Source organism: Pithys albifrons, chromosome 2, assembly GCF_047495875.1.
Source record: "Pithys albifrons albifrons isolate INPA30051 chromosome 2, PitAlb_v1, whole genome shotgun sequence".
Classification (NCBI taxonomy): domain Eukaryota; kingdom Metazoa; phylum Chordata; class Aves; order Passeriformes; family Thamnophilidae; genus Pithys; species Pithys albifrons.
This window is the reverse complement of record NC_092459.1, coordinates 47,959,644-47,981,231: the sequence shown is the minus strand read 5'-3', so window position 1 is coordinate 47,981,231 and position 21,588 is coordinate 47,959,644. Positions and strand designations below refer to the sequence as shown.

The 21,588-nt window shown below is 39.5% G+C and overlaps 1 protein-coding gene across 3 annotated transcripts in view; it reads left to right on the top strand.

The window, feature by feature from the left end:
• Positions 1-13,901: 13,901 nt before the first annotated feature.
• The window catches only part of HS3ST5 (heparan sulfate-glucosamine 3-sulfotransferase 5), a 198,270-nt gene continuing 190,583 nt past the window's right edge, over positions 13,902-21,588 (top strand). Inside the window, exon 1 of one of the 3 annotated variants that reach the window (XM_071547874.1) lies at positions 13,902-13,949. The gene's annotated coding sequence lies outside the window, so the exon portion shown is untranslated. Of the gene's footprint in view, positions 13,950-14,954; positions 15,038-15,270; positions 15,344-21,588 lie in introns of those variants that run through there. The other 2 variants (XM_071547873.1, XM_071547872.1) reach the window with 2 other exon arrangements.

Sequence of the window (21,588 nt, the reverse complement as noted above, 5' to 3'; positions counted from 1 at the left end):
AATTCCCAACAAATATTTCTCTCCACACCTCTCCAAATTTCCATGAAAAAAGATTTCCTAATCTTCACAAGAAATGTATCCTTATATAAACACTAGAACTACACCTTTCCTCTTACAGGCTGTAAGACTTACAAAGGGATAGTTCCTTGGAGAAGAGAAAAAGAAAAGGAAAATTGTCTTTTGAAAATGTCTGCTTAGGAGAATGAAAAGCAATAGCCCAACTGCTATCTGCTGTGGATTTCATCAGGAGCAAGAGTTTTCTTCTTCTGAAAGACAGCAATTCACCATGCAGAGAGGGGGAATTTTTATATTCTGCATTCCCTTAAAATATTACCCCTAAAATTGCCCACATTTGCAGTAGTCATCTCCTTTTGTATGCCTCAGATTTACTAGCTCCCTAGCTATACATACATACATACATATACACACACACACACACACACACACACACACATGCACACACACACACACATTCCAATCCAACATGTATTTTAACTCTATGAAAGAGCATACCCTTGCTATCATGTCAGTGTGCCAACTGAATTGGTATCCTTTTTTCTTTGTTGTCAGCACTATAACAATGAAAGTGTCTCCACTTCTGATCTCATATTATAAAGATTCCTGAATCTCTGACAACTCAAGGCCTTATGATATACTCCTCTTAGACTGTTAAAGCAGACATAGAGAGCAAAGTTCTCTGTAGAGCCTAAGATTTATAGACATGTTGAAAGAACACTTTCTCTGCTGCCTTCTTAAAATAATTATGACTTTCCATGAATCTCTTTATAAATCAAGTGCAGAATGACAAAAGCATAAGGAAGCAAGCCACAAAAATACCATTTACAATAAGCCCAAGTGGACTTATTTCTGCAGAATATCACATCTTTGGTGAAAACTGTATATAATTATTTCAAGAAGACATACATGCTGTAATATGAAAAATAAGTATTTATTTTGCCTGTCACTATGTTTCAAAAGCTTGCTTTCTGCCTTGATTGTTGTGTTACTATAATGCTTTCTTATGATGGTACTAAATATTAAAGGAATGAACAGATACAAAGTGAGAGCCATGTAAAAGGGCCCTATATAACACAAAATAAACAGAATAGATTGACCATTTCTAACAGCCACAAAAAATATAATCATTTAGAATAAAAGTAAGCACCCCTGAAATTTTACAGAGAATATTGCAACTCAATTCAGGCTGCAAGGGAAAATTCTCTGATTTGTTTGGTCTAGCAGTAGCAGCTACATGGGCTTATTGATACATGGGGTGAGGTAGCTGCTGTGCGTTCAAGGGTACCAGTGACTTTCCACACTGCCATTTCTGTCTAAGCCTAATGTATCTCACTGTAGCAGTACACACCACTGAATGAATACCTTTCATTCTCTGTGCTAATTACACAGAATAAAACCATTCAATATTAGTTGTTAACTTGGCATGAAATGGTGGGGACAAAACCTCCCTTCTGTTACATGGTTCATAAATGCAGAATTTCACTCTGAGATGCTCTCTGATGGCCTCTTTCAGGTGAGCAGAACCTTGTCAGGCTGTAAAACCATTCTCACATCTGGCTGTTCAAGTGCTTCAGCTCATCCACTCAAGCCCCTCACAATGCTTCCAGGGTTTTCCCTCAGCCTCACAAGCATTGGACAACACACACCATCCTTTGATAACAACAGAGTTATTCCATTCAGCAAAGAGTACCCTGCTCATGAGGTGTCACCAGCAACCATTTTAAATGAGCAAATTTCATTCACAGTCATCCATAGCTGAGTATTTCCCTTGGCACACACACCTTCCTGACTGTGTGGTTCCACATAGGTAGGTAGACTGGGTTAACCCATTCTCCTTGGGTTTGTAGCTCCCATTTTTCTGACCTTCAAACACTGGCTTGACTTCAAATGCTATCTGTTGTTTCATGGCATGAATTTGATCCTGCATTTTTGAGAGAGATTCCTAAAGTGTTCAGGTAGATTCCTGCTGTTATGTAGAAGTACATTCACTTAATATGCTCAGATCCAGTGAAAATCATTAAATGTAGGCTCTAAAAGATGATGTAGACACACAAGAAATGAATAAGAACTAGTAATCTAAAGGATTGGTATTATTAAATTGCATTAAGCCAAAATATATCAATTTGTGTGATGACTTCAAATAAAATTATAGCATAAATCCAAAAGATTTATGAACTACAAAGGGTCAGCACTCAAAACAGAGTTCTTATAGCAAGCACGCATGACAAAGCACTTTATATTTAAGACCCTGAACAGTAAAATAGAAAAAGGTTGCTTTTTTGCAAAGAAAGTGATACAACTGCTAAAAGAAAACAAGTATTTTAGACCTATTAAGTTAGCTTATTTTTGTTAAGCCAAACCTTCCACTTCAATAAACTTCTGTGCCAGTGGATCTTGATGGATGGCAAAGCTTTTTAACAGCTTGATTCTTTGAGAAAAGATAATCTTATTCTATAAAATAAAACATTTCAGGTGTTTATGCACTTAGAAGACAGGTTCTTTAAATTGTGTGTAATCTTGTGCATGCAAGAAGTGAAAAAAAGTTTTTGAATGACACTTGGCTTGCAAGTGCTGTCATGTTAGCTTCAGTTTCATTTAAGCTAACTAGTTCATGAAGTAGTAGTACCATATAAACATTACAATTATAAGATTCTTTAATCTAAACAAGACAAAGCAGAGGGAAGGAGCAAAATGGAAAAGAAAAATGCCTTCAGATACAAATCAGGCTGTTAGTAAGACCTGTGAACACATCTGTTTAGATTAAGGCAGCAATGAAAGTTGTGCTCTTACATTTGATATGTTGTCACTGCAATACAGCTGCTTCTCCCTTGTCAGTGAAGTAAAACATAATAAACAGCTAGAAATAACCTGAAAGAGCAAGAACTCCTGAATCTAGGGCAAAAATTCTCCGGTAAAAACAATAGAGTAGTAATGCCCTATGCATTCTATCAGAATTTCTTGTTACAAAAATATTGGCCTAAGATGGTCTTTGATTTAGATGCTCTTCAGTGAGCTCACTAATCCACAAGTAGGTACACCTTTTGAAGTCTCAGTACCCTTTACAAAACATTTTTGTTTTCTTATTCTTTGGCATATAAAGAAACACAAGTAAAAAGAATCAAAACATATGGTAACGCTGTCATGTAAAAATACACAAACTACAGATTAGCATTTTTAATTTATTTGTTGGTTTTTTTTTTCCATACTGCATTTATTTCAAAGTTCATAATGGTGATCTAGCTTTGTTACATTATGTATAGTAACTTTCATTTGCTATTAGACATGAACACAATAAAAATTGTATCATGCTTAACAAAATCAAATATGAAAATGCTATATTTAACACTACTGACCATGATTTACCTACTGAAATCTTACTTATATTTTGACTCTATTTTTATTAATTTTATTAATAATAAAATATAGATATCAAATAAATATATCAAATATCTGTAGCTACATAAAGCATGAAAAAAATATGTGGGTTTTTACTATAATTTATTAACATTAAGCTTTTTATAGAGGGTTTTTTCCAAATGAACAATGCTAATGACTATCACTTTTCTGTACAAGTGCGATGGTAAACTATGAAGTTTAATAGTGAGCTTCTAGACAAGGAATTAAAATAAACAAGGTTAAATTTGTGTCAATTTTATTTTCATCACATTCAGTGAAGATTTGAATTGATATATTTTACCGTGTGCTTATTAAAGTGTGAATATTTTATATGCATATTTAGAACAATGAACAGTCCACATATATTATCAACGAAGTATCATTATATACTGACATATTACATAGAACATATTATTGTTAAATATTAGGTATGGATATTTCAGCATACCAATCTCTAATTTGTAATGACAACAACAGGTTCAATCCTATAGGATAAAAGAAAAGCTCAAGGCTGTCTTTATATAACTTTTTCACCTTTTAGAAGAAAAAAATACTATTTTTTCGATGAGTTCAAACACCACAGAGGCTTGATTTAAAGTGTAGGCCCCTTTAACACTTTATTCAGCAATACACAGTACATTTTCTGTTGCTCTTCATATTACATTCTCAACATATGACGCATGGCTTTTGTGTAGTTAATGTGTTACTCTTGACGCTCAGACAGAAAATATTCACATTTTAATGGGAAGCTCTGTGTGGTAGGAAAAAAAAAGACCTATTTGTCATCCCTCATTATGCCAATTCACCACAATAAATTAACAGGGAAGAAATATTTTCCATATTTCCCCCATGCATTCTATAGCTCTTCTCCTTCAGAGTGTCAAGAGACCAATCTCTATATGGAAATAGTACAGGAATACTTAAAAGCACTTTGCAATCTGGTGTCTAAATTACTTTCTTATAAACTCTCTTTGGCATTGGATTAATATCTAATTTTGCGCTGACAAGAATAAGCAAAACTTGTGCCTGCTACAAGGCTTATTTAGGCTGAATATGAGAACATTTGTTTCTCTGTGGGAAATATATATAAAGCTACCAAAGACAGCGTGGGCTGTGGAAAAAAACACTTCAGGATTTGGTAATGCTGGCAGTTCACACAGCTGTGTACAAAAGAAATTATACAAAGTACATGAATGTTTTAATAATCCATTTGGAACTCTATGCAATATATATGAACAGTCACAAAAGAAATAAAGATATGTGAATTATGTTGACACAAAACACAATGGAAACAACATATACCCTTTATTATATGAAAAGCACATTCTGTGATGTATAATTGATTGGTAAAAAGATTTTATGAGAAAGAGTTCAAGAAGCATTTGGACAATACTTTCTTGGGCACATGGCATGATTCATGGGGATGGTCCTGTACACAGCCAGAAGTTGAACTCAGTGATCCTTGTGGGTCCCTTTCAACTAAGCATATTCTGTTATTGTATAATCACTGCCTACCACAGTAGTCCTGCTTACAAGACTTCAGAGAATATTTATGATATTACTGCATTTTGTGGACTAATTATTGGACCTAATTATATGTATTTTTTATTCTTCTTCTTTGTGTCATCACTGTTTTAGAGTTCTTCAACACAAAACAAAAATCAATTGGTCTTTTTGTTAAATGCCTGAGAAAACTAAGCCTTTCCCTGAGTACTCTCTGTCTGTTATGACGAGACACATTTTGATTTGTTCACTTTTTCAAAAAGTGCCTTACTTATTACTGTTAATTGATGCTGATTCCACTGAAATCAGTGAGAAAATCACCCTGGAATTTAATGAAAGAACTTGGGTTCACCTAACTCTGAAAAGTTCAGCTCAAAAGGCAAGTTTTAGAGAAAGCCGCAGTCAACTATAGATCGAAAACTAGAAAGGATAAACTTGATTTCGTATAATACCCACATATCATTTAGTTATTTATCTATTCTAGCATCAAAATCATAAGTTTTGTTTTGTCTGAACATTTAAGCAGCCACAAATAAGTTCAGTGGTTTAACTGTTTGGGTTTGTTTAAACAGCTGAAAAAACATTCTCATGGCAATAAAAACAATGTGATAACCATTTCTTCTCTCCTGGAGAACTATTATGAGATTTTTCCTTATCCATGTATTTCTTTGCCAATGTACCTTTCCCCTCCCTGACAATGTAGTGGATTTTTCCATTAAGTCACTGGTTAGATATTTTTGATATACACTTGATATACTACTAATATATCTTGAAAAAGGACTAATTGAATTAGAATTACAATTAAAATAGAAATTATAAAATTGGTAAAGATGGACTTTAGGGATAGCAGCACATAAATGTTTGAGACAGTACTATTAAGGTGGTTCCTAGTCAAGTTCCTCCACACAATATGATCTTGGAACTCATCTGGTTTACTGCCTTCAATCAGGCAAAGGTTTAAATCCATAATGATAAAGTTTGCTGATACTATGCACATGGAAGGCAGGACAGAGGAGATCAGAAATTAATACCAAAAGATGCAGATGAACAGAAACAGGCATAGGTTGAAATGCAAGATCATGCTCATGGAGCTAATAATAAAAAGTTCTGTGGTGTGCTGGAGGTTTATCAGATGGAAGTATCTTGTAGAAATGGCACGTGATAATCAAGTCTCTAAATGAATAAACTGACACCATGATGCAGCATAAAAATTGCAAATAAAGATTAAAAATGTATTGCAAAAGGTGAATCTGTCAGAGAAAAGCAAGCGCCGGCATCATTGCACTAGGCCCTGGTTGTTCCTCAGCTGCAATACAGCATTGAGACATCTGGTCAGAAAAGGAAACCTTGAAAGAGGACAGGTAGAGAGAAGGCTATAGAAGAAAACAGAAGGATCAATTTTAAGAATGACCCTGAAAGTGTTTTACTGGTAGGAAAATATATAGAAAAATTAAGCAGAGAGGCAGATGACTGAGTTCCATAAATGTCAGTGGATAAGTAAAAAAAAGAAGTAAGAGTTCATTAAGTCATAATACAGAAACAGACAACATTCTAAATGGACATAAATGTACTGAAGTAGAAATTGAAAAGGCTTCTAGCCATTATACCAAGCAAATTTGAACACGTTTTTCCAGTTATGTTACATAGGAAGAAAACTTTTTAAAAAGATATTGGTAGATCTAATCCTATTATGAATGGTATTATTTAGCATAAACCTAAGCCAGAGGGCAAATGGGATACATGACACCTCTTCCATTCTTACCAGCAAGATTACAGGGACATCAGCACTACTTAGTAACTCTAAAAGGGTAATATATGGTTCTGTAATGCTTAAATGTATAGATACTGAACCCATATATTTAGTGACATATGTCTCTTAAGGAGAAACTGAACAAAAATTGAAAAAGATCAGATTACAAAAAATGAACCTGAAAGATTAAAATTAATTTGTACACCAGCTTCTAAATATGGCATCTAGAAGCACTTTTTACACTTTATAGGGTATCACCTCCAATACATGTGCCACTTATCTCTCTGTCTAGTTCTGCCAGCTACACATATCATGAAATGTAAATTTTCAAAGCATGTGATTATGAGTGTTTGGATTTGTTATGAAAAAAAAATCTGTTAAATATGTAAGTAGATGTAAACAGTCATGCTCACTGGCAGCCCTTGAAATACATTATCCAACACATATTTGTATATATTTACCTTTTTTTTTCCAAAAACCTAGAGTCTGAGCTAAAGAAGATCAGCTGTTTCCATTGTCCAGGGATACTTGTGGATTGACAGCTCAAGGAAGAAAGCAAATCAGCAAGGAGAGAGTTCTGAGATAGGCATGACGAATTTTCTCAATTCTGTAGAGAAGAGCAGAGGTCCCAGCTGTGCAGCATCTCCCCAGTGTGAACAAGATCTTTGGATTCAAGTAGGCACCTGACTCACTCAAAGTTCAGAATAGCAGTCTAGTGTGGTCTCAACAGAACCAGCAACTTAGAAAACCACTGGTGATTACAGACATGGTGAAAAAAAACAGTGTTCTTAGCTTTATTTGTCACAAGCCCAAACTTAATTAACCTGGTTTTGGATTATAGATTAATCAGGTGCTTGTTTATCTAAGTCTAGCAAAACAATTCCTGGCCATAAAGTTCTTAACCAACAAGATATTGATTCAGAGGAAATAGTCACTTGGTGATTTTTACAAAACCTCTACAAATAAAAGTCCCCATCTCTAGGTTTTAGCAAAGAAAAAGGAGCCCTTCTATTGTATTGCAATAAGTCCTTGTTAAGTGAAAGAGATTTGTTTGACAGGTTCTTTCAAAATTTAATATGAAAATAACCGTAACATTTTATGTCCCATTGAAATTCCCTGAAGACATAATTTAGTAAAAGAAGTTTCTTGTTGTGGGCAATAAAAGAAAAAAAATGGTAATATTTCACTTTTTTTTTCAATCCTTGTTCCAAGTCAGAAAACAGGAAAGGTTATCCTGGCATTGCTCTTAGAAAATGTGGACAGAAGCAAAGGCTTCCAGCCCCCAGCAATTCCAAGCAATTTTCCTCTCCTTTAGCTCTGCTTGGATCCTTTCTCCTCTTACAAGTGAAGTGTCTTAAGTACTTAAAAAAATGAGATGACAGCATCAAAAGTGAAGTGGGCTGTCAATTTCATAGCTGGAAATTTTGCAGGCGCTTCTAGACAGTAGGCAAACTTTTCCAGTTTGGCTCAAAAATAAATGTTCAGCAAACTTTTAAGTAGAAGATTATTCTGGGATTTAGAGTGTCACTGTGCTTGAAGAACTAACTCTTAGTTATGACCTAGTCTAAAGTGTAGGTGGGTTCCAGTGTAGCTTGCACATAGACTGTGAAAATATCTGCACGACCTCTCATCATCGTCTCTGGGAATAAAGTGGGACGAGTTTTATAACTATGCCATTACCCTTGTTTTCACTGCCTTTTTATTAGTAGTATTATCATTATTTTTAGAGCATATTCAGTGAAAGACCCCTTCATCCCTTTCATTTTCCTTCTGCTCTTCCTTTCCATTTTCCATGTCTTTAATAGTCTTTGAAAAAGAATGAACAGAAGTATTTCAAAAGGTGACCTGATACCACAAGACTCATCACTGAGATTACAAAGTTAGACCTGTGGGGTATGTTTCTGCCAGGAGAGCTACTGTCAGGCTTGACAATGGTAACAGATGGTCACCCCTTGTATAGAGCAGCACCAGAGGAGAGTGAGGAGCACACTTTGCCAACACGTTTCACAGATATTTATTGGTAACAGCAATGGTTTGGAATGGCTGGTTCATTTCCAGGATCTGCATGGCAGTATGCTTTAGTATTACAGACTTTTCTGTTTCTTTTTCTGCTTATATGTTTTATTCCAGTTCTCTCGCTCTCTCCCCCACTTCTGGAACTTCATTCTCATCTTCACATCTTCACTGGCTTGTTTCCACCTGACTTTTCACTTAGCCAGCTACGGTCTTCAGTATTTTGATTTCTTCTTTTTCCTTACTAGCATATCCAAAATTATAAACTTCTCACATAGTTTTCCCATCTGACTGCCACACAGACAGATCTGTTGTCTCTTCCCATGCTCATTTTCTGTACCTAGCAGTTAGTCATCTGAATTAAGTCTCTTCCTCACCAGTGCCTCCCAGGTCTCAGATCTTTTTCCCATACTTTTACCATTGAAATCCCTGTCACGTCATCCTTGCCAGCTCCCCAGTCCCAAGAAATCCAGGGAAGAATTTTTGCATTCCAGTACTCAACTGAATCAACCTACTTCTCAATGCACCTTTGGCTCTAAACAAAACGAAGAGCAGGGGAAAAACAAACCCTCTTGCATAAGAACAACAACATTGGGAGTGACAAATCCAGGCCACTTCTGAATGTACCTGGATGGAGAACAGCTAACCATATGCATTTAAATGCATAATTAACAAACCACTATTTAGCATGTGTGAACTGGACTTCCAAATGTTCACAAACTGGAAAAATGTAAATAGTTTTCATGGAGATACCAAGTCATCCTACACTAAACCAATACTAAAAACATGCAGCCTGAGACAGAACTTCAGCATACAGAATTTCAGGTTGAGTCACTTAAGTTTAGCAAACTTATAAGAAGCTAAAAGCAGTGTAAGACAATGGCAGTGTCAGGAAGAAATGTGGAATAGGAAGTAAAATAGCTGAGTTATTTCTCTTATATGCAAACCTCAGTTATTTTGTCAATACTTATTTTAATGGAAAACAAGAGTCAGTAGGCCTTGCTTGTTAGTTTGCAACTGAAAAGAGTAGCAAAACCAGCATAAACCTGTGAAAATGATGACTAGTGGGGTGCCCAATGACCAAATAACTCTGCACATATCCTCTGATCTTCCATTAAAATTAATGTTATGCCTTTGCATACAATCTTTTTTCTTTCTAAAGGGAATCATGCATGGACATTTGAAGGCAGAATTTGATTCTAAGCCTACTACATTTGGAACTTTTTTTCCCAAAATGAAAATCTCTCTTTAACATGCTAGTCACATTCCCCAACAATTTTAAATAAGCTGCCTCTCAGCCCATTATTGTTTAGTATGTTTTCCTATATATTCAGAAAGAGTTGTCAAAACCCTCAGGTGCTGAAAATAAGCCTGCAAAGCACATTCAACAAAATAATGAAGGAGATTTTATAAATTCTGAAATATATCAAGGTTAGATTACCTTTGTTGCTTTGTATATGTAAGATTTGAATTGATTTTTCTTATATGAAGACAATGGGGGGAAGGGACTTCTGATGTAATGCTTTGCAGAAACTAGAAAAGTCAATAAATTGCAGACAGCTCAAACATATATAGTATTTACTGATTCAGTGAAGCATGTTTTTAGTGGGTTATGAAGGTGAGTTCCAATCTATAAGAATTGTCAGAATTTCATAACAGAATTGGTTAGAGGTCTTAAAAATTTTATCTATTATTGTAATATAGCAATTTATGTAATCCTATAAGACAGACCCCTAAGACCCCTAACTTTTTGCAAAGCTCGAAAAGCAAATTTTTTTCCAAAAAACTAAGTCAACCTACCATTAGTTAATAAAAAGTTGGCATATGAGACACTTCAAATGGAACAGAATGCAAGTTTGCAAAATTGGGATATATTTACATAAAACATACATTTTTGACAGACCAGACATTTAACAAATAAACAAATACCCTAGTCTGAATTCCAGAATTGTTACTGAAACTTCACTTTTAAACTAAAAAATGCTACCATCTTGGTTCTGTACTGTTGCATAAGGAAGAGTAACCATCCTATGCCAATCCATGGCATCCTCTCCATGGTTTTGATTTTCTTAGAAAACTGTCTTGAGCGTCAAAAACTCACTTGGTGTAAAGGGGTTAATGACATTGCAAACCAATGTAGTCATATAGTGAGTATAACAAAGGCTGGCATTTCAGTCTTGCCATTCTTTTTTGTTTGTTATTTCTCATCAAAGCCTGTTTTTAATAAATGGTATGTGTTGCTTCCAGTTACAATACTGAAAATGAATACAACAAAGCTATTGGATAATATGCTTTGTAGTAGAAAAAGACATAAATGAAACAAACAGAACTTTATTAAAGAACAGAGGGCTCAACTTTGTATTTTCTTAAAATTATGGCTACCAAATATCAGTTACCTTTGTACCACTTGGAAGTTGGAAGTTTCGGATAGTCAGGAACTCCACAGTTTTGAACCAGCTAATATCAATATGATTAACCTACACAACACAAGCAAAGATGGACCACTGTGTCCAAGATACCCTGTATCTCTCCCCTACTACAGTAGACAGCTCTTAAGTAAGGAGAAAACACTTTGGACTTAGTGAAGAAAACAGAGAGAAAAAGCAACCAGCTAAAATATACGGGCTTTGAATATTTAACATATTATCTAGAGAAGCAATAAGCACCCATTCATTTTTGAGCTATTAATGACTACTCTTGCTACAACAGGTGGAAATATAGACTAAATTTAACACTATTACAGTGTAGATTTACATGCCTTTTCCATCCCTAATGTCTGCTCCTGAAGCCAGGCAGTCTCACACAATCAAAACATTCTGCTAATATAGCAGTCACTTCTTAATTTTATTACTGATCTTAGTGAAAATGGGATCAAGACTAAATTTCCTCAAACAATAAAATGGCCAGTAAAGAGTCCTGGGCCTCTCTCTTTTTTGGCTAGGATAGTACAGTGCCAGCTGACTATATCTGAGAAGTTTGTTAGGGTGACAAAAATACACACTCCTGAAACCTTCATGAAAAGGACGAGTCCTAGGAAATTAAATTTTTTAGCATGTCTCGGAGTCTCATGTTTGGTGTTTTTAACAGGACTTTTGCTAAATCACCTTAGAAACAATGTGTAGAGGTCCTGAGAGGATGTAGGTGTTATCTTACAATCTGATTAATTAATTCTCTAAGGAGCAGTAGGCTGTGTTTTACAGCACAGCCTGACCGTGGCAAAAGGAATGAAGGTCTTCTTTCATGCTGCACCCTCCACATGAGATGGGACTTGTTTACAGGCCCATCTTCCTCTGTAACATACCAGCTTCTTTTATTCACTGCTGTCACCCAGATAGACCTACTCTCCATCTCCATCACCTTTCCCATCATCTTTTCCTCAGATCCTCATGGGATCAGTCATCCTTTTTGCACTTGCTATTTATCTTCCACTCCCAGAGAGACAAGTGACAGACTCAACTTGTCTGAACTTAGACTTTCCAAAACAAGTATTTTGGCAATTAGCACCACAGCCTAATGTCCTACACTGAAATAAACCAAAAAAACCCCAAAACAACCCAAACAAACAAAAAAACCCCAAACAAATCAAAAAGAACAACCAAAACCCAGAAAACATTTGACTTCCTTTTTTCCACAGATGCATTTCTATTACGTAAGTGATTTGTGTAAAGAATAACGCACAAGGCATAACTTTCATATTCTTTCTGTATCAGTGATTCTATGACTATCAAAGGTTCTGTGACTTCAAGTGGTAGCTTGGTAGGTGGTTGATAGCTGTATTTTTAGCATTGCTTCTTTTCTATTACAATTTTTAAATTATTTTGAAATATTTATCTAATGGGGATATATATATGCACATATATAGCATGTACACATGCACAAACATTTATGTATGAATATATAATTTCAGACAGAATATTTTTTATAAAAGAGCATATATGTGTATATACTTGTATAACACATAGAAGGAAAAATGGTCCTCTATATCCTATTTTCATACTCTTATTTTGATCATGTTGGGTTTTGCTTGGTTTCTTTCTGTAAAAAAACCCTGTAACTAAAACTTTGAAAGGCACACAGTATAAATAGTATTTAATTCAATTGTGAAGGTAAAATTATTGTTATAAGAATTTTTAATATGCTGCTGTCCACCTTTTTACATATTACCTGAAGCACAGGAGAATGCTCTTACCCATAAAATGAACACAAAGTAGCTAAAAACTTATAGATTTATTTATTATTTTTATTGTGAAGATACTCTATTTTTAATTGCAACATAGGGGTGGGGAGTTTACTATGAAAAGAAAATGGCTTGTCTTTAAAATGTAAGAATTTAATCGTGTGCTACTGTTGCCTGCCAACAATGAGCTAAAGAGGTTAATGGATCATAGGTCTGGCAAAGAGCCATGCTGCCTCCGGCTCGATACATTTAACTCCGTAATCTGGGTTAAGGTTTGGTGCTGTTTTTTTAATCAGGGCATGAATTGTTGGTAAATAAAAACTAGATTTTTTTCCTCCCTGAAAACAGAACCACTTATCAGTGATCTCGATTCGCACAGCAGGAGGAGAAAGGGAAACCAGGCGACGGCCTCCCTGGCACTCCGGGGGTTTGGGCGCTGCCCCCGTTCGCGGCCGCCGGGCACTACCTGGCAATCCCCCGGGATGGCATCGGCGCCCGCTCCCTCCTCTCCCCAGGCTGCAAAACTCGAGGGCCCATAACCCGAGAGTACCACTTTCGGGTGCGCTCAACACACACCCCTTTCCCAAGAAAACTCGACTTTGTAACTCGGAAACCACCACCTGGAGCCACCTCTCTGTCAAAGGAGTAGGGTGTGCGGGGTGTGATCCGTTGGGGGGATTGGTTTTGGGTGCTGATTTTTTTTTTTTAAGCAAGAACTACCGCCAGGAAGGGAAGGCACACAAAAAGTATATAGCTCGCCCTCTCCCATCTTGCATGTTCCTTGGGCACCCTGTAGGAAAAGCCAGGCAGCAGCAGCAACATTATAAGGCAAATCACAAAGCAAGCAACTTTCAAAGCTGTTGTGGCTATTTTTTTATTTCTTTACCCATAATGAGCCTTTTTTCATGTCGTGTGCTTTCCCTCTCCCCCCGGCCCCCAGCTCGCCTTTTCATTTAGTTCTTACAACCATGCCCTACCCTCTCTCCTCCCTTCTCCCTTCTCCGCTTGCTCCCCCCATCTCCCCAAAACACCCGGCAGTAATGATGCAACATCCTCGGTCCTCTCCAGCAGGTCACTCCGCTCGGGCAGGAGGTGAGCAGCCAAGTGGGGGGGAGCGGCTTTTGCAGGCGTGTGGTCCGGCACCGCTGCCCGGCTCGGTCGGGCCCTCCCCGTTGTCGCTTCGTTCCTCCGCCGCTGCTCCTGGGCCCCGCCGGCAGCTCTTGGGGGCAGCCGCTCCCCCTCTCCGCCCCTCGCTTCCCCCGCTCCAGCCGCGTCCCAATGGAGCACACTCGCAGCGCCGCCCCCGTGCCTGGAGGAGCCCGGGCGCTGCCCGCGGAGCAGCTGGCGCCGGCAGAGGGCCCAGCCCAGCCCTGCCCTTCCCTCGGCCGTAGGGCGAGCCGGCAGCACCTGGCTACGCTGCCCGCCTTAGCGAACTGGGAGAGAGAGAGGGAGGGAAGAAGGTGGAAAGGGAGGGAAGGAGGGAGGGAAAAAAGGAGGCTCCTCCGTCAGCTGGGAGAGGCTCGGGCTGCTCAGCTGTGCGCTACCGGCAGCGGCAGCCGCTGCCGTGCTGCACCGCGGGCGGTGACGGCTCCCGATGCGGCGGGAACGCGCTGCTGCCGCGGGACCGCAGCCTTGGGGCGGGGGGCTCAAACCTCGGCCGAGAAGTAGAGACAGAGTTTTGCGGCTTTTTTTCTTTCCTTTCCTAGTGATCGGGCTTTTTTTATTATCGTTATTTTAATCCCTCCCCTCGCTCTCCCCCTTCCCCCGGCGGTGCGTGTGCCAGCGGGGAGGATGCGCGCCTCCCCCATCCCCTTCCCCGGCAGCTCCCGTCGCGGCGGCGGGGCGCTGGGGGCCGCGGGGCCGGGGGCGAGCTGGGCCGCACCTGGTAGCACCGCGATGCGTGGGCTGCGCCCCCTGATCTCCGCCGCCGCTTCCCGACGCCCCTCGGTACCCGAGTCTCCGCTCGCTTGTGTCCAGCATCGCGCACACACGCACAAGCCGTCACGCGCGGAAACACTCACTCACTGACTCGCAGCACTCTGCCGAGCTGCCCAAGCTGCCGAGCAGCACAGCGCAGCGCCGCGCAGCCCGCCTGGAGCCTCCTCCCTCTCTCCATCCCTCCCTCCCTCCCTCTCCACTCCGCCTCCCTCGCTCCCGCCCGCCGCTCTGAAGGATGCCCGGTAAGTAGCGGCGAGGACCGGCACCTCTGCTGGTGCGTGATCTGCGGGGTTAGGGACTGCTTTATAGTGCTGCCGCCCGCCGAGGGCGGGGGGGGGGGCGCGGGGCGGGGGGCGAGCGGAGGGGAGGTGACAGCGATCCGAGGCAGGAGGCGGCGTGGCTCGCCGGGTGCTCCTCAGAAGGACTTTTGGCTGCGCGGCCGGGGCTTGGATGTGGGCGCCGAGGGACGGGGTCTGTGCACCGCAGCGGGCACCGGCCGGGGCGGGGGCCCTTCGCCTGCGCTGCGGGTTGGTGCCTGCAGCACCGCGGTGAGTACGGGGCTCCGCGCCTCGCCGAGGTCCCCCGGGCACGGGGAAAGTGTAGAGGGTGCCCCTACCGTGGCTGGGGCTCCCTCCTTGGCGCGCCGTGCCGGGACCGGAGCACGGAGGGTACCATGCCCCCAGTATGCCCCGGGGACTGTCCTCTGCTGCTCCCCACCTCGTTTTTGGTCACGTCCCTAGGGGCTGCCAGCGCGGTCCGGTGTTCCGGGAGCGGCGGTGACACCGATCGGATACAGCGGGAGCTCCGCCGGGCGCCTCACCTGCGGAGAGGAGCACCCAGGTGCTGCGCGCCGGGGAGTGGGGAGGAGAGCGGAGCCCTGGCTGGTCCGAGAGGGTGCCCGCGGCTCCCCTGCCCTCTCCTCGTCCTGGATGCTCCCTCTTACTGCGCTGCAGTTGGCTCCAATGGCAAAACGCTCGTCCCTTAGGGAAGCGTAATGTTTGCGAAATGTTTGCTGTCAATTAGCGGGTGGCTCTGCTCAGCTCGGATTTGCGCACGGGTAACTGCTCAGGCAGGGGTTCAGATTCGGCTACCAAATGCCAGGGAGACCGGGCAAGGGGGTTTTGTTCCTCTAGATTGCCGGCTAAGATTTGTGGGAAACACGTACAAAAGCTCACAATTGTTGGAGATTTTTAAGTGGACCTTGGTAAATCCTTGAAATATTTTTTTCTTACTTTTACTACGTGTACTTTGACAATGATCTCTTCTCGTTGTGTTTTGCATTCTGGATATGGTAACTCTCCCGTTGAAGTCAACGGTAAAACTCCCAACTGACTTCAGAGGCAGACAGTTCTGGTCCATATGGAATGAAAGGGAATGGGCAGAAAGGACAGAGATGATGAAGTGAGAGAGATGTATAAAAGAAACTTCGTTTCTAAAAGCAGAGTTTTTAACCGAAGAGCTTTAGCAGCATTATGTCAGAAAAATCTTCTAGATGTTCATTGCCACTTTACACTGGAGAAATACCAGAATGATTTCTTGATGTGTTTGATATCAGGATGGGCTGAAGCCTATTGTTTTACCCACAGACAATATAAAGTATTACTTAGTGCCTTATACTTCTCCAGTGTGGTATATCTTTGTTCTCATTAAAAAGCAGAAAGCAGAGGGAGATCACTGAGACAATTAGATGGGTTCCCATTGACCAGTGGCCTGTGGATCAGGCCCAGAAGGGCTCAATAGAGAAGTAACAAGAGAAATGTAGTACAGTTTGTAGGGAAAGGTGTTGCATAAGCATTTAACTCATGAAGACCCTGCCTCTAGAGAGAAGAAAAATCTAAATGTACATTAATTTTTTTCCCATCTTTAAGAACTCTTTCACAGCATAGATACAAATAAGAAAGAATGCTTCTGATTAATAATTAAAATGTTCATATTCATATGGACTACAAAGGAGATTTTGTGCAAAAAAAATCCATTAGCAAATGGAAGTTCTAGTTCATAGAATGTCCTCTGTTCAGTGCAGTGTTTAGATTGGAAGCAGTTAGATATATAATGAAGCACCAAACAAAAATAGTGATATTCCTATGACAAAAGCTAGTCTTATTGCTGTGACCTGACTAACCACTGCCAATTGCTTGGAATGCCTTGAAAAAGAAAGTGTGATTCTTATTTTTGTCAAGTCTAAGTGTTGAAAGAATCCCAAAGATGCTGAATGTGGTCGAAACCTTGTCAAGTATCAGAAATATGCCCATGCTCCATGAAGAATGCCATTATTACATTATAAGTGTATTGAGGTGACACTGGCTTGATGTCAGGAATTCACAAAAGTCATGCTATCACTCTCCTCCTCAGGTGAACAGGGGAGAGAAAGCATAACAAACAGCTTATGGCTTGAGTTGAGGACAGGGAAATCACTTGGTGGTTGCTTCACATTCAAAGCAGACTCAACTTTGGGAAATTGATTCAATTTATTACCAGAGTAGGGTAACAAGAAATAAAAGCTAAATCTTAAACAGCCCCTTTTCCCCTCCCCCCACAACCTCCCTCCACTCCCCTTCTTCCCAGGCTTAACTTCACACTCTAATTCTGTACCTCCTCCCTCACTGGTGCAGGGAAGACAGGGAATGAGAGTTGTGGTCAGTTCATCACATATTGTCTCTGCCACTTCATCCTCAGGAGGAAAACTCTTCACATTCTTCCCCTGCTTCAGTGTGATGTTCATCCCACAGGAGATAGTTCTCCATGTTCCGAGGCCTTCTCGAGCCTGCAGTTCTTCGTAAGCTGATCCAGCATAGGTCCCTTGCACTCCTTCAGGTACAGACTACTCCAGTGTTGGCCTCCCACAGGGGGATGCTACTCCAGTGTGGACTCCTCTCGCCACAGGGCCTGCCAGGAGCCTGCTCCATCATGGCCTTCCTATGGGGTCACAGCCTCCTTTGAGCATCTACCTGCTCTGTCATGGGATCTCTGCTCCACCATGGACCTCCATGGGCTGCAGAGGGACAGCCTGCCTCACTATGGTCTGCACCATGGGCTGCAGGGTAATCTCTACTGTGGCACCTGGAGCACCTCCCCTCTCTCCTCCCTCACTGACCTTGGTGTCTGCAGAGCTATTGCTCTCGCATGTTTGTTTTCTCCCTTCTTAAATCTATTATCCCAGAGATGCTACCACTATTTCTGATGGTGCTCAGCCATGGCCCGCAGCAGGTCTGTCTTTGAGCTGGCTGGCATTGGCTGTTGGACACAAGGGAAGTTTCTGGCAGCTTCTCACAGAAAGCACCCCTGTAGCCCCTGCCACTACCAAAACCCAGTAAAAGAAGAACATAACCTTTCTCAATAATGATCCAATAATAATGTTTCCCTTCTAAGCACAAGTTTCAGTTAATAGGCAAGTATAATAAAACGTTTGAGGTGCTGCAGTTTGCTCAGCTTTATTTGTAGGCTTCTGATAGAATTGTCATTGAAGTGAACTGAATGTGTCACTAATACTTAGCTCTGAACAGATTAAGATGTTCATGTTACAGTGGGAAAAAACCTTACAAAACGGGCAAATGCTTCACTGATTATCTTTTCTCTCCTTGCAAGGTAAACACCTCATTCTTGAAATGTCATATTACAGGTTTCTTTACAATTTTCCTATTAGTTCAGATGTTTCTTTTATCATGTGCAATATATGGAAGTGGAGGGTATATATTTTGTAAGACATTGCATGAAGAAAAGTTTTGTTCGAGCTGCTTTGTTGCTTTGGGTATTCTCCACTCTATCTGGTGTTTGCTAACACATTGTAATGCCACAACCTATTTTGTTGATTATACTTCCATTTCAACTCAAATGTGAAAAATATGGTAATCATTTCCATATTAAGAGTTTTGGACTTTTTTGGGGGGCTGGCTGGGAGGGGAGAGTGATGATTCTTTCTTTAAGGTCCAGAGCAATGCTTATTTCTCTTTGCCTTCTTGGGTGAAGAGAGTCGGCACTTCTAAAAATGAGGATATATATTTGAATAAAACTTTAGTTTTGTCTGAGACCCATTGTTTGAAATTCTGTATTTTTTAATCTTGGTGTTTCAGTACTTACTCTTCCTCTCTGTATATGGAGACACAGACATATTCTTGTGGACAGCATCTCCAAAATAGAAATTCAGAGTTTTAAGTCTTACCTGTAATTGAAGGGTGCATAAGATTTGAGTATTTAAAGCAGGGTTGAATGAAGCCAGGTATTGAAGTACTGGGAAACTCCAGCATATGATTCTGAATAACCATTACTCATTTTCAGTGGATGACTATTTCAAGACTATTTTTGCTGTCCCTTGTGTGACTCTGAAAGATGTATTGTCCCCCATATTGTTATGGTTGTTAAGTGTATGATAGTCAGCACTTACAAATCTAGAGGTATTTTAATCTAGGAAGTAATATTAGTGGGATTCTCAATTTCACCTGAATTTTGACATAATTACCCTTTTAAAAACATTTTTACAATAAATTTTATTGTTTGTTAATCCTAGGACACATTCATCAGATAATTTATTTAGGACTATATTTTTTTATTCAACAATTTAAGAACAAAAGCCTCCACTGTCACTCAAATCAATCAAAATATTGGGTTTAGGTTATACATTGTACATATGGAACCTGGCATGTAAAGCAGATGGTATGTAAAATTATGCATAGCATGTCTGGAGAACCATACAATATCTAAATGCAGTGCAACAGAACAAGGAAAGAGGGTCACGTGCAACTTAAAATATCAATCACTGGACTGTGTCTAGTCTCAACTGTGCTTTGTTTTCATGTGTGTGTTTGTGTGTGTGTGTTCAATTTTCTCTTACTGTAGTCAGGACATTTCCTTGATAATATGTACTTCCCTAGGAAAGCATGCAAACTGAAATGATATGCTACTGGCTAAATGAAATAAAGATGGATATACAAGAAAAACTAGTTTAGTTCAGTGTGGGTTCAGAATACAAATGCATGCAAATTTAAAAAGAAAAATAATAAAAACAGAGCTTTCAATCTTTTAAGGAAAATATTTTAAGGAAAATAGCCAGATACCATTTACTACCAAGACTGTGTTTTTCTGTTATTTATGCTCTTGGTTTACCCAACGCAGCAATAGCACTTAACAATACTTCTGTCCTGTTTCATAAATTCTGCGTTTAGCTCCACTCTCTCTCTTTCTCTCTCTCTCTTAAGTATTACAAGTCTGTAAGCACAAAATTTCTTCCTGAACAAACAAGCATTACTGTGCATTGTTAACACAATCAGATGAAATGGTAATTGCACAAAGATTCATATCAGCAAACCCCTTAAATAAATATTAGTCCTTAACATGTGCTGACCTCAAAGGGACGTAATCACATTGTGTTGAACAAAGATGCTTTCATGATCAATGACCATGAAAAGTAATAATTCTTTCAAGTTTATTCAAATGTTTAAATCTGTGGTTATAAAATATTTTCAGCATTACACAAATTCTCTAAATTTAAGTTCCAGGGGAAAAGCTTTAAATATTTCTATATTTCTACTTTTTTTTATGTTTTGTATACTTTAGAAGTACTGCAAGCTATTAACTGTCTAAAAATAGTTGCACAGCTGTATGCTTTCATATTTCCAGTCAAAATGAACTAAGATAAGATGTAAAGGTTGATGTTTATAATGAAGGACTACTAAAAAAATTAACTAACCAGGAACTAACACTGCATAAAGTATACTTTAATAACCAATTCTCTATGATTCAGGCATTTTTCAAGAAGTCAAATTGAAGGATTTCTCCCATGTTTAAGCTATTGAATATCCCCAAATATTTTTAGGGCTTTTTATGGGCTTTTTGAGTTGATAGAGTATGTTTCACACTACAGAGTAAATAAATAAATAAATAGGTAATGCCCATACTTTTTGCATCTTATTTTTTGCAGCAGTGTTGCTTGACAAAATACAGCTCTCCGTCTGGGGGATGAAAGTAGAACATTTGTCCTAATACATTACAGAACAGTGTCTATCAATTCATTTCTCTTTTGGAAATGAAAGAAATTTTATCCATTCAAATCACTGTAATACAATCTTCTATTATAATGGCTTGAACAGTCTTGACTGCACACAGTTGCTAGAGTCTTCAAAGAACTGTCATAAATAAAATTATTAGACTGTATTATAGCAGACATATTCAGACTATCAAGGGATGATAGGATTTTACATAACAGCAAAAATTGTTAAAAAAGTCTGTGAATTATTGGTAAAAGGACATTAAACAAATTTATAATACATATATATGTTTCCTTTTTCTTCAAAATTATGCAAATGAAATTTTAATATTAATTAATCCTATGTAGAATTCTGTGGAAGGTGAAACAAGAAAGATGGGATTTGTTGTCTACAACAGGTACTTAAACTTGCTCAGCAGCATGTAAACTTTCTGTACTAGCTGATGGACATTCAACCTACATCAAAACCTCCCTTTGCAACCTGACAGTGCTACTGTGATGACAGCATTAGAAAACTGGCATGTCATGGGAGGCAAGTCAGTTTACATCAGTGGAAGTGGATTTACCCTGAATCCTGGATTCTGTGCAGACAGGTTTGTTTTTATTTTTCCTCTTACTGTTGTAGAAGGCATGACTTTTGCCAGGTATACAGACACAACTGAGTTTGGCAAAACCCTGAATTAACCTAAAAACAAAGTTGGAAGTGATAGGAACATAGAAAAATGAAGTAAAAATATATTAGGATGGGTTTTGTCGTTTTTTTCAAGAGAGGAAAAAATGCACTCTTTTATGAAAGATCCTTAAGACAGAAGA